The 13678-nt window shown below is 52.1% G+C and overlaps 1 protein-coding gene across 1 annotated transcript in view; it reads right to left on the reverse strand.

The window, feature by feature from the left end:
• Nucleotides 1–13678, reverse strand: part of LOC138511528 (chondroitin sulfate proteoglycan 4-like) — a 479770-nt gene that overhangs the window by 154517 nt on the left and 311575 nt on the right. The window lies entirely within an intron of this gene.

Consider the following 13678-nt stretch of genomic DNA (forward strand, 5'->3'; position numbering starts at 1 on the left):
TTTGAACTGTTACTTGTGTCTACAGTTGATACCCGGGCAGTTGCAAGCTCCAATGCCAGTCAAGAAATCCAGGTGATACAAGCTAATAAGCAGCATTAGTTCATCTGAATTGAATACCTTTTCTCTGTACTTCTGCCTGAACCATAACATGCTTTGACAAGGCCACGTGAATTATTTAGGTGTTTCGTGCTCATATAAAACATTCAAGCAACTTTGTTGCTAAGCCCACTCCTATGCTTTTAATCTCTTGGATTGGTTAAATATTTGAATAGTTGATTCCATGATGGCCGCCGGCATTGAGTAGACGTGCCGGCGGCGCTCCCGGGACCCGTTTGTTGTAAAGGTGCCCAACACCCCATTAACGGATCCGTCATACTCATCTGACGGTCCCCCGTGGGCTTCACGGGGGAAGGAGAGTGTCAGGAGAGTGTGCTGATCCGGAGGAACTGAGCCGCGAGCGCCACCCTGGGACTAGCGAGGAGAGGAAGAGCTGCAGAGGATAGCATCGCGGCCCCGCTCGCGATCGGCGGGTGACATGAAGAGAGGAGCGCGCCCTAAAGAAGCGAAGCAGCCCGTCGCCCCGGCGGGAGCCGCTGAAGGTTTGCCTCGTTGTGAACCACATTGTGGGGAGCGGGCTAGGGAGAAATGCTGCCCGCCCGACATCGTGAGGGATGCCTCGGCCGAGGGCGCCCCCCGCTGGCGGACCACTGCACGGCTGGGGCGCTTAATGACCCGGCACCCTCCTTGAAAGGACCGGACAGTCTGCGGAGGCGGCCTTGATGTAGTGGGACTCGTGGTGGGTCTGGCAGCTGGTGGTCTGTGGCCGTATTCGAAGCCGTGAGAAGGAGGCTGACGGCGGCTGCCCGGGAGCAGCAGGGAGAGGAGTCAACCGCTTTGGGTACCTCCCGTTCTGCTGGCTGCAACCCGCAGCGCGGCCGGAGACGGGTCCACGGTCATACGGACATAGCGGGAGGCAGAGAGCCCCTCTATCCCGAGAGGCGTGGTTGGACATTGGCTCTGCGCTGTGCGGTCGGGGAGCTCAGGAGCTGCTCCCCCCTACCCCCCAGCGGAGTGGAGAGAGACCTGGACAACACCGGCATACCCGAGGGGCGGGACAGCGTTGGAGGGGGGGCCGCGCCTGAGGAGGAGAGCGCAACGGATTATCCCTGCACCAAACAAGACAATTACGACGAAGGTACTGTCCGTCCCACAGGCAAAGCTCTCATACCGAGAAGCTCGTGAGGAGGCGAGCGGGCTGTCTCCTTGGGACTCCCGTACAGCTCACCTAGGGGGAGGAAGACAGACCCTGCCGCCCAAAAAAGACTATTAAAGTCCACATCTTGCCTGCAACTCCGATCGCAGGAGAAGTCCAGAGAAGTGCAGTTAGCCCAGGGGGGGGGGGGCCCACTGGGGGAGAGGCGAACGGCATGACTACGAAATCCAAGGGGAGAGGGGGGAAGCTTCCTCAGGCCCCTGGAGACAACCCGGGCACCCTCCATGCAATGTGGCCAGCGCAGAACCTGAAGGAGGGGCCTGAGGCTTCCAGGGGTCAGCCAAGAGTGGAACCCGCACAAGGAGGAGCAGAAGACTTGGCAAATATGCCCAGACAGGAATTTCTTGGTGAGCTGCACGCTTGCAAGCAAACCTGGCAAAGACTTTTCAAGAACAATTTCAGTTGATGCGCTCAGGGCTGAACGAAGCTACAGGGGAGCTGAAACAAGAGATGCGACAACTGGGGGAGAGGACCGACATCCTGGAGAAAGGCCTCCAAGAAGTGGATAAAGACAACGCAGCAAATAGTGAAGCTATAGAGAGGCTGGACATAGCCACTAGAAATCTCGAAATCCAAGTGGAGGACTTGGAAAAGAGGTCCCGTAGGATTAATACAAGGGTAAAAATGCTGCCAGAATCCGTGCCCGATAAGAATTTGAAGGCAGTACTCCAGGGCATCTTTGCGTACATCTTGGAAGAGGGCAGTCCAGAGGTGGTGGAGTTAGACCGAGTACACAGAACCGGGCGACTGGCCAAAGGCCAGACAGCGAGGCTGAGAGATGTTTTGGCAGCATTCTCTAGATATGCCCAGAAAGAAGAGGTACTCAGAGCTGCAAGATTACAGGAACCTATTATGTTCGAGGGCCAGCAGATCGCTCTGTTTCAAGACTTGGTGAGCAGTACTCTTCTGAAGAGGAGGCAAATGGGCCCAGTGGTAAAGGCCCTTAATGAGCAAGCGATCCGATATAAATGGACCTTCCCGTTTGGTTTGCTCTTTGAATGGTAGGGGTCCCAGAGCTGAATCACCTCACTTCAAGAAGGGGCTGATCTTCGCATTGACTTAGAGGAAACCCCCTCGGGCGCAGGTCATACAGGCCCGAGCAGCCGACCCAGATCGAGGCCCTGGGAGTGGACAAAGGTTCGAGAGAAAAGAAAAAGGGGAACCAGAGGAGACGTCCAACAGAGTGATGGAAAATCTGGTGAAGCAAGAGGCGACTCTTCGGTGCAGTCTTGATCCGACACAGTGCAGATGGGGGTGGTGGGCCTCTACAAGGTGCATAGAAGCTCAGGGGTCGCGGGAGGCGCAACTATGTTGGAAGCGGAAAGGGCGTAGATGCCCGAGTTTGGTGGGATGAGTGGGCGGGAAGGTATTAGCCTTCGGGGGGTGGAGTTGGATGGGAGGGGGAGGGGTGACGGGGGATCAGGAGGGGGGGTGGCGACGAGCAGAGGGTGGGAGGGTTGAAGGAAGAGGGACTTCTGCATAGCGGCGACTATTTTCTGATGGATATTCCCTCAAGTGGCTAACACATAATGTAAGGGGGTTGAACACCCCTCTCAAAAGGAAAAAGCTGGAACATTTTATGCAAAAAGAGAGGCCATATATTATGGGGCTTCAGGAAACACACTTGCTGTATAAAGAGCAGGACAGATTGAAATTGCGCCGTTTTGATCAGATCTTCCATGCCTCAGGTCATTGGAAAGCCAGGGGGGTTGCCCTGGCTATTAGGAATACGGTAGATTTCAGACCGTGTGAGGTGATTAGGGATAAGGAAAGGCGGTACATTGTGGCCAGGGGGAAGTACCAAAGGGCCCCATACACGATAGCTGTGGTCTATGCACCCAATACCGGCCAGGAGCTTTTTCTGCAACGGGTTCTGAAATTGTTAGAAGAGCGCTCTTGTGGTCAAATTGTTCTTCTTGGGGACCTTAACATAGCATGGGACAGGGAGAGGGACAGAGCTGGAGGGAGGGGGTGGAGGGGGGCTGTAATGTCTGCAGACCTGAAGGAAAGAATTAGTATGTTGGGGCTTCAAGATGTTTGGAGAGTGCTAAAGGGTGACGAGGAGGGTCACACCTTTTTGTCAAGTGTCCATGGATCACTATCCAGAATTGATTATATATGGGTTTCGGTAGGTCTCGTGGGAGGTATTCGGGAAGTATGTACAGGGTCGATAAGGATAGCGGACCACAAAATAGTCTCTCTGGCGATGGATATGGGTCAGAGGAGAAGGGGAATTTGGGGTTGGAAACTCCCAGGAGCCATTCTGAGGGACCCAGTAAATAGGGGGGACATTGAAGAGAAGATTAAGCTCTTTTTTGATACTAATAAGAAGGAGGACACTGGGGAGGGTACAAGGTGGGATGCATTCAAGGACGGCCTTAGGGGGGGGAACTAATAGCGATCTCGGCCCACCGAGTGAAGCAACTGCAAGTGCTGGAATCCCAATTAGAAGCAGAAGTAGAGGCGGCTAGACAGGCGGCGGGTGGCACCCCATCCCGGAGAGCAATGCGGGAATATAGGAAAGCGGTGGGGCCGTTGGAACTCTTGCGTACCAAGAGGGCAGAGGGAGCCTTATTATCTGTGCGGCAACAATATTATGCAAAGGCTAATCGAGATGGCTCCCTTTTGGCACGATTATTAAGAGGTAAAAGGGCGAGAAACGCGATAACAGCATTGAGGTTGGGCACAGGGGAACGGGTCATGAAGCAAGAGGAGGTACAGGAGGCTCTGGCAGGGTATTACGAGTCCCTCTATGCCTCCCAACATGGCAGGCAGGAGAATTTCCTGCAAAAAGTACGGCTGGGGGAAATCAGCAGGGAGACGAGTGAAACCTTAAACCGCGAAATCTTGAAGGGAGGAGGTGCGTGGGGTGATAAGGGCTCTGCCATCAGGCAAAGCCCCTGGCCCGGACGGCTATACTGCTGCCTTTTATAAGTTGTCCAGCTCGCAGCTAGCCCCGCATTTAACCTCACTATTCAATTCCTTTCGTCTCTCAGGTAGAATTGCGCCCTCCATGGAAGAGGCTAAGGTTACCCTCATCCTTAAACCGAATAAAAATCCAGAAGAGAGCTTCTTACCGCCCTATAGCATTGATTAATATTGACGCTAAGATTTATACGAAGATCCTGGCAAATAGGCTCATTTCCATCCTCCTGCATTTGATAGACCCCGATCAGGCCGGGTTTATTAGGGGCAGACAAACCGCGGACAATATTAGACGAGTGGCCCATATAATTGAAAAAGTGCAGAAAATGAACACTCCCGCGGTCCTGGTGTCCTTAGACGCGGAAAAGGCTTTTGACCGCGTGGAGTGGTCTTTCCTATTCCGGGTAATGGAAAAGATTGGCTTTGGGGGGGAATTTGTCAATGCTAAGGGCCAATTATCAGGCGCCCTCTATCAGAGTGATGGTGAATGGGGTCGCTTCCAGAAGGATACCCCTGCAGAGAGGGACAAAGCAGGGCTGCCCGCTTTCCCCAATACTTTATGCAATCTATCTAGAACCGCTACTACAGGCCTTCAGGGACGCTACGGAGATTCAGGGTGTTCCCTTCGGCGGAGAGCAACATAAGGTAGCAGCCTTTGCTGATGATATGCTGCTCATCCTCACGGCACCATGGGAATCAGTACAGGCTAGTGTGACCCTCCTGGAAACTTTCGATGCAGCATCAGGGCTAAAAATCAATGCCAACAAGTCAGAGGTTCTGAACTTAACGCTTGGAGTATCGGAAAGGGATAGTCTGAGGGTGAACACTTGCTTTCTGTGGCGCGCGGGAGGGATCCGTTACCTGGGGGTGAGAATTATGGCAACTCTGGCAGGATGGTACACGGCAAACTTTCCCCCGCTCCTTAAAGCAGTCAAGAAGGACTACCAAAGGTGGAGAGATATAAGGGTGTCATGGGTGGGGCGGATAGCTGCGGTTAAAATGGTTACACGCCCACGGCTATTGTATTTATTCCAAGCGGTCCCGCAGCCGGTCCCGGTGTGCTTCTTCAAGGAGCTGGGAACGCTGACTAAGGGATTTATCTGGGAAGGGAAAAGACCTAGGGTGGGAGCCAGACTCCTGATGGCATCGAAGAGCGAGGGTGGTCTTGCATTGCCAAATTTTCGGCAGTACTACGAAGCGACACAACTGCGCAGTATCAGGGAATGGTTAAAGGGGGAGGAAGGAGCACGAGACAAGTTATGGGTGCGGATGGATAGGGTGGTAGCGCACCGAGACCTAGCAGAAGTATTGTGGCTCCCGAAACCACATAGACCTCGACATCTCTATGAGAGTACCATTACCAAACTCATGGCTGATACTTGGGACAAGTTGGTGGGCCCCAAAGGGATCACCACATTCCCATCCCCCTTCACCCCCATCTTCGGCAATGGAGACTTTTCCTCGGGTCTGGAGAGAGGAGCTTTCACGAAGTGGCGAGTGGGAGGTTGTAGGAAATCATGCAATATGTTTTGTGGGGGGGAATTGTTATCGTTTAATGATTGTAAGAGGTACTTCGCAGTACAAGAGGGGGAGAGGCTGAGGTATGTGCAGATACGCCATTGGGTACTACACACAGGGGTCAAAACGGCAGTCATAAGGAGCCTTTTGAAAAATGTCTACTTACTAATAATGGAGCGGAGGGCCTAATTTCTAACATCTATAAGATCCTGGACAGTACAAAGGCAGGGGTTCAATGAGCTTATATGCGGGAATGGGAACGGGTCCTAGGACGCGAGTTTAGCAGGTTGGATTGGGAAAGGTTGTGGAGGAGAATTCCTAAACTGGTCAAGGCCCCCCACCTACAGGAGGCATGGTATAAGATTCTATTTGGGTGGCATTATACTCCTGCCCGGCTTCATAGGATTTACCCAACAGTGTCGGGGAAATGCTGGAGGGGCTGTGGAATGGCAGGCTCTGCGGAGCACATCTGGTGGAAATGCCCAAAAATGTTACCGTTTTGGGGAGAAATAAGGAAGGCACAGGAGCAAGCCTTCGGCCTGGGAGATGAAAGAACTCCAGCACAAATCCTCTTAGGCATTTGGGATGACCCGGGGGCAGGTGAACCTAGAGGAAGGGAGAAAGCTAAGGTGATAATGACTGTTGCGGCTATGCCGTTAATAGCCCAGAGATGGAAGGGCCCAGAGGTCCCTATGGGTCAAGACTGGCTCCGGAAGATGTGGGAAATTGTGGCCTTGGAATGGGCGACTTACGCCATGGACAATAAAGTACAGCGTTTCGCGGCGGACTGGGGGGAATTATTGAACGTTCTTAAAGATGACTTTAAGGTGATGTGGTGCCCACAGCGATTGAGATTGTTGGACTTGCAGTGACTGTGGAGTCAGCCCATGAGGATGACGGATAAAAGGTTTAAACTCGTTGCCGGCGGGGAGGTGGGAGGGGGAAGGAGGAGGAGTGGAGGGAATGTTCTGTTTGTTATCTTGTGAAAATCAATAAAAAGAGGTAAAAGAAATATGTATATATTTGAATAGTTATGAACTGAGGGGTTCCGAAACCCAGGCAACATCAAATCATCAAGCTCAAGTGCCAGATAAATGTCAATACTGCCACTGTTTGTGTTTCTGGTGATCTTCCAAGTTTGTATGACAAACAGAATTATAATCATGGTGTCACAATATGGCCTACTCTGTAGACCCGGGAGATGTGGTAGAAATACTGTATTTTATTTTGAGACATTTTTTAAGGGCCTCTCCAAAATAAATTGATTCTAGGAACTGATCTTTGTGCTTGTGCTAACAGTTTAGTCTATTCTAGGAGTGCACAATGTGCTTAGATCGGTATTACTTCAGCTTATTATGAAATGACATGCAAGAGGAAATCTAAAAACGGAAGTGAGAGAAGGAAAAAGTTACTTACCTGTAACTGTTGTTCTCCAGCATGGGTCTGGCATGGATTCACATGCTCAAGAATATTCCCCGTCAGGCTGGGAATCCTCGGTAAAAGAAAAAACGGTTTCAATTTCGTTTCTGAACTGTCTTTCTCCTATTCACCAATCACTGAGCTTTGGGTCATCATACTGCCCCAGCCAATGACTGTCCTCTACCTAAGCCTCTCGCCAGGCAGCCATCTTGAGATTTGGTAGCACATAAAATGGCAGTAAGACCAAGAGAAGAGCTGCAGAGGGATAGGCGGGAGGGTTTGCATGTTAATCCATGCCAGACCCATGCTGGAGAACAACAGTTACAGGTAAGTAACTTGTTCCTTCTCCAGCATGGGGTCTGGCATGAATTCACATGCTCATGAATAAAGCATACATAGCAGTACACACATGCGCAACCACGGGAGGTGGCAAGGCTCCACAGAAGCAATCTCTTACCTCCTTCACCAGGCTCACCTTCAAGCGAACAGTTTGCGCGCAATGCTTGGCCGACTCTGGACTCCTCCCTGGAATCCCTGTCAACGCAGTAAAATGTTGTGAAGGTGTGTGTCGACCTCCATGTAGCAGCCCTGCAGATGTCCAGCAGGAGCACACCAGACAAGAACGCCATTGTAGCAGCGATCACTCTGGTAGAATGGGCTCTCAGACAGCCAGGCAACGGTCGGTTTGCCAACCAGTGACAATGGGTGATGCAGCCGGAAAGCCACCTGGAAATGGAAGCCTTGGACAGGGCCTTCACATGGTTCACAGGACCAAAGTTCACACAAAGCTAAGAGATTTCCCAGAAACTCTTCGGGCCACATAAAACTTCAGCGCTCGAGCCACATCCAGCGAGTGCAAAGTCCTCTCAGCCGGCGATGAAGGCGTCGGAAAAAACACAGGTAACACCAAGGGCTCGCTGAGATGAAAGTCCAACGGCACCTTGGGCATGAAGGAGGGGTGTGTCCACAGCACCACCCTCGTCTCATGGAAAGTCAAGTAAGGTGGTTTGCAGGATAGGGCCTGGATCTCATCTACTCTTCTTGCAGAGGTTATGGCCACGACGAAAGCTGTCTTCCACGACGAAAATTCAGAGGAGTTGTATGCATAGGTTTGAATGGAGCCTCCATAAGCCTAGTCAGCACCACGTTGAGTTTCCACGCCGGGGCCGGAGCTTTAACCAGCGGGAATGAGCGGAACAGTCCCTTGATGAATTCCTTGACCAAACGGTGCGACCACAAGGATGGTCGTCCTGGGGATCTGGTGTAGCGGGAGATAGCCACCAGATGCACCTTGATGGAGGCGTGTGCCAGCCCATATTTAGCCAAAAATAGTACCGGCACCAGGTCGCCAAATCGCTTCAATTTTTCTCCGTAGCACTTCATAGTCGACGTTGCTCTGGCCTTGGCGAGTACCTCCCTGCGGTCCGGCAGAAGCTCGTAACCACTGAACTCTAATGCTTCCCTAAACCTTCCCTGGCGAGGAGATCCAGGACAACTGGCAGCTTGACTGGTGGGAATGTTGACATGCTGAGAAGGTCCGAGTACCAGATCTGCCTCGGCCACGCTGGTGTTATGAGGATCATCCTAGACCGCTACTGTCTGAAATGACTGATGACTCGAAGTGGTAACGGAGGGAACGCGTACAGAAACAGGCCTTTCCAACGGAAGGAGAATGCGTCGCCCATGCTCCCCAGCTGCCAGAACCTGCTGCTGAACCCCTGGCACTTCGTGTTCATCGCCATCACAAATAGATCGATCTGGGGATTGACTCACTTGAGGAACAGGTGGTTCACTTGATCCAGGCAAAGCTCCCACTCGTGCCAAGAGCGTAGCTCCCTGCTAAGAGAGTCGGCGACTGCATGCTTTACTCCTGCCAGGTGGAACATAATGAGGAACACCCCCTGGCCAATGGTCCAGTGCCACAAATTCTGTGCCTCCTTGGAGTGCGCCAGGGATCTGGTGCCCCCCTGCCTCCGGATGTAAAACATTGTGGTGGTATTGTCTGTGAAGACCCTCACCACCTTGCCCTTGAGGGACGGCAGCAACGACCTGAGGGCCCAAAACACTGCTCGTAGTTCCAGAACGTTGATATGCAGCGTCTTCTCTTCTGCCCGCCGGTGCGGAGCCTCCGGTGCGGAGATATCCGTTGTGGGCTCCCCAGCCTTCCAGAGAAGTGTCCGTCGTGACAGTCTCCTGGCATGTGGGGATCTGAAAGTCTGTGCCTCTGGCGATGTTGGAGTGCACACCTCACCACCTTAGCGCTCGACGGAACTCTTTGTCGAGCGCAACTCTGTCCTGAAAGCTTCCGGACACCTCAACCCAACAGGCGTCGAGGAACTCCTGGAGCGGATGCATCTGCAGCCTGCAGGGCCGAATCAGGTAAATGCACACCGACATCATGCCGAACAGCGACCTGATGGTCCGCACTGTGCCGATCTTCAGTGCTAACAGCCGTTGCACCTTGCCCAGGATGGCCAATATCCTCTCCTCCGACGGAGCTGCTAGGCAAGCCCCTGTGCTGAGTCTGGATTCCAGGATCAGAGCGTCCTGCGATGGAGTCAAGCAGGGCTTTGCATAATTCACTGAGAACCCCAGGTTCGTCAGCAGTCGGACGGTCCTTGCCGTGTGATTGACGGCGATGTCATTTGACTTGGCCGGATGAGCCAGTCATCCAGATAAGAGAACACATGGATCCCCCGTTGTCGCAGATGGGTGCCACCAGAGCCAGGCATTTGGTGAAGACTCTGGGCACTGACTTCAGTCCGAAGGGAAGCGCCTTTAACTGGTAATGCTTTCCATGGACGACGAAGCACAGGAACTTGCGATGCCTTACGGTTATGGGGCTGTGGAAGAAAGGGTCCTCTAGATCCGACGACAAAGTCTCCCTGCTCCAGTTGGCGCACGTGTTGTACAGTGACCTTACTGAACTTCTGGGTCTTTATGTACTTGTTGAGTCGTTGTAGGTCAAGAATGGGCCTCCAGACCCTGGTCTTCTTTCTTATGAGAAAGTACCTTGAGTAAACTCTGGAGTCCCTGAGTCACCGTGGGACCAGATCTATCTCCCCTTCTTTAACATGGCCCAGACTTCTAGCAGCAGCTGAGGAATGTGTTGTTCCTGCTGGGCCACCGGTGGTATTTGCAGACACTTTCGTTGGAATTCTAAGATGTGTCTGTGGGCGAGAGCGTCCAGCACCCATCTGTCGATGGAGATGGTCTCCCACACGCTGACAAAGTTTGCCAGCCGGCTGCCCACTGGGGTGTATGATTGGGGGCCCCAACATCTTAGCCAGTTCAATCTTGCTTGGAGGTCGAGGTGCTGCCTTGCAGTTCTTGGCAACGATGGCGGCCAACCCCGAAACCCTTGGAGCGACCCGTGTTGGCTTCCTGGGTCATAGAATGTTAGGGTTGGCAGTAAGAGGATGAGCCCCCGCCAAATCCCTTTGAAGACCTGCCAGACTTCCCTCCTGAAGAACGAAAGGACAGCTGTCGTTGCAGAGTGCACAGGGCACGGGCGTCTCTGTGTCCATCTTGATAGCCTGCAGGGATTAATCCACGGCCTTCCTGAACAGGTTGTCTCTGTCAAATAGCATGTCCAGAACCCTTGTCTGGACCTCCTGTCTAAAGTTGGTGGCCTTGAGCCAGCCATGACAGCGCAGGCAGACTCGGTTTCCTATCTGGTGGAAACCTGTGTCCGTAATGTCCAGGGCCACTGTGATAGCATGGTCCAATGCCACCTGACCCTCCTGGAGGATGTCCAATGCCTTGACCCACTTGTCATCGGGGAGAAACTCCAGGAGCGTAGCCATCTTGTACCAAAGCTCCCGGTCATATCTGCCCACAATAACCAAGGCGTTGGCAGCCTTGACCATCGCTGCCGCTGAGTAGATCTTTCTACTCAATGGAATCCAACTTCTTGAGCTCGATGTTTGGAGGTGTGGAAGAAGAAGACATCGAGCTTGACTATTTCTCCCTGGCGGCTGCTGAAACCACCAAATCCAGAGACGGCTGAGATCGCAGGCACTTGGGAGCAGAGTCTGGCACCCTGTACTTCTTTTCAAGCCGGTCCCGTTTTGCCGGGGCTGAGGAGGGGCTCCTCAGCAGCGGCAGCCCCTCATCCCAAATGTTGTCCAGGAGCAGGACCAAAAGGATGGTCTTCCTCTTTGCCTCCCAGCGCTGGTACAAGAAACCTTCCTTTTTCTTTTCCCCTGGCTTAAATTGGAAAAGCTCTGATGCCTGGGTGATCATGGAATGGAAGGATCCCACTTTGTCCGAAGGGGAAGCTCTTGGCGGAGGTAATGAGGGGTCTCCCATTCCGCCATCGTCATCCGTGTCCGTTGTTGCCGTGTCCGACTCCGTCCCCCCATGGGGGGAGGGTAGCAATGGTTGGCATGGAGGTGTGGGATTCTCCTCCTCTTCATCCTTGGCGGTTCCCCCGGTGTCAATGGGGTGGCCGGGGCTGGTGTCGCGGGTGGGGCCGTGGCTGGCCTGTCGGCATCCTCCTCTGCATCTCTGACACCAGCATGTGGAGGGTCGAAAGGATGTCCAGCGAAAGGTCTTCAGGGGGAACATGAGGGGAAGGAGCGCTGGGCCCAAGGCCTTCGTTGTTGTCCCCATGGACGGCATCATCGTCGTGGTCTTCGCCTCCGCCTCTGGAGGGTGACTCTCCGACATTCCCCTCGTCGTCATAGTCACCGTGGACGGAAAGGATCTCATACTCCTCGGACGAAGAAATGTCTGTTCCTTGGCGTTCTTCACTGCCCCCCCTTTCCTTTGGGTTTCGCAGGGGCGGTCTCACGCTGAGGTCCAGCATCCTCTTCTCTGGAGTCTTCTCAACCTGCTTGATCGAAGCCTCTCCAGCCATTGGTGTTGATTCTTTATTGTGCGCTTAGTGAAGCCACAGCAAATCACAGAACCTTCTTCTTTATGTGTTGGGTGGAGTCATCCATGTACACATTCCGCAAACCGCAGCCAGAACAAAGTTTGAAGAGGGAAACACTGTCCTTCTCATTCAACATGATCCACGTGGTGTAAGCTTCCAAGCAGAACACTCAACGTAATCCGCCCTTGTTGGGCGTGAAAAAGCCGAAAAACGGGTCCCCGTTAATCAGAAGGATAATCGATGGAGCTCGGCTCGATTGACTGAAAAAAAGAGTTTTCCTATCAAATAAAGTGAAAACCTGCAGAGAAGCACGAAGAGCGAAACACGAGGACTCCCAACACTTGAACGTGCAGTAAAAATCTGAAGATGGCTGCCTGTAGAGGGCAGTCATTGGCTGAGGGCAGTATGACCCAGAGCTCAGTGATTGGTTTATAGGAGAAAGACAGTTCAGAAACGAAACGGAAACTGTTTTTTCTTTTACCGAGGATTCCCAGCTTGATGACTGGGAATATTCATGAGCATGTGAATCCATGCCAGACCCCAGGCTGGAGAACTTGGTCCAGGCTGTAGCTGCTGTGACAAAGCCACTACCAAACCTTGGAGACTAACAGTGAGGAGACCCAAGGGGTTGGGGGGCGTCCCCAGATAGTGGATGCTACACCCATAAGAGGAATAGAGGGGATTCCCAGACCACCCCAACTGGGTCCACAAACTAAGGCTTGTGACAGTTACAAGAACTCAAACACCCACCCCTATAAAAGCTTATAACCAGCAGGGTTGATGGGAGAGTCAGAATCCCTTAAAAAAAATCCCTTATTATAAGGTTTGCCTTCTTAGAGAGATATTCACACTCCATAGCTAGATCTAAACACCAAGCATAGGAAATAAAACATTTCCCTTTAAGGAAACAAAGATGCAACATTTCAAAGTCAATGGAAAGTAGGAAATACAATTCTTTCTTTGGCACTGAAGGCAAGGGAAACATTTCTGATTTAGAGGCATACTAGTGAAAACCATGAAGATCCGTTAGTTATAAAATTGAGCTTGAACAATAGGAAATGTGCTTTTGTTGTCTGCGCAAGGAATAAAATAAACAAATACCATTCTCCCACTGCCACTTTAGTCAAAGGGGTTACACAGTTTCAAGTTCCCTGAAATGGAGGAATTACAATTAACAGCTTCAAATGATTACCAGAGGGTTTTCTGATGCTAGATGTGCATACTAGGAGAGCAGGGAGACAAGGGTTTAGGTAGGCGGGTGAATAAAAGGAGACCTCACACATGCCCTGGGCCTCTCATCGAAGATGATGGCAGCCCTCATTGTAACCTCTGACCAAACCCCTTGCAACCCACACACTCGCAGCACATGGTCCAATCCCAGGACAGTACAGCCCACACTACACAGGTACAATCCAGGTCTCTAAGCACCACACCAGCACCACACCAGAAGAGGTTTAAAGTGGTCTATGAGATATGCTGAAGCTTCCCCATTAAGACATTTAAATGCAAAGGTTTGAACATCGCTAACTCATCAACAAGTAACCAACACAGTCCCGGCCTTGCTTTTAACACATGCACAAATTGTTTCAGGCCCACAACCAGATGGACTGCACAGCATTTACCCTCTGAATGTTACATTTAGGTAGTCACCATTCACTCAAAAC

This window comes from Ambystoma mexicanum, chromosome 6p (assembly GCF_040938575.1).
Source record: "Ambystoma mexicanum isolate Mex_15411 chromosome 6p, UKY_AmexF1_1, whole genome shotgun sequence".
Classification (NCBI taxonomy): domain Eukaryota; kingdom Metazoa; phylum Chordata; class Amphibia; order Caudata; family Ambystomatidae; genus Ambystoma; species Ambystoma mexicanum.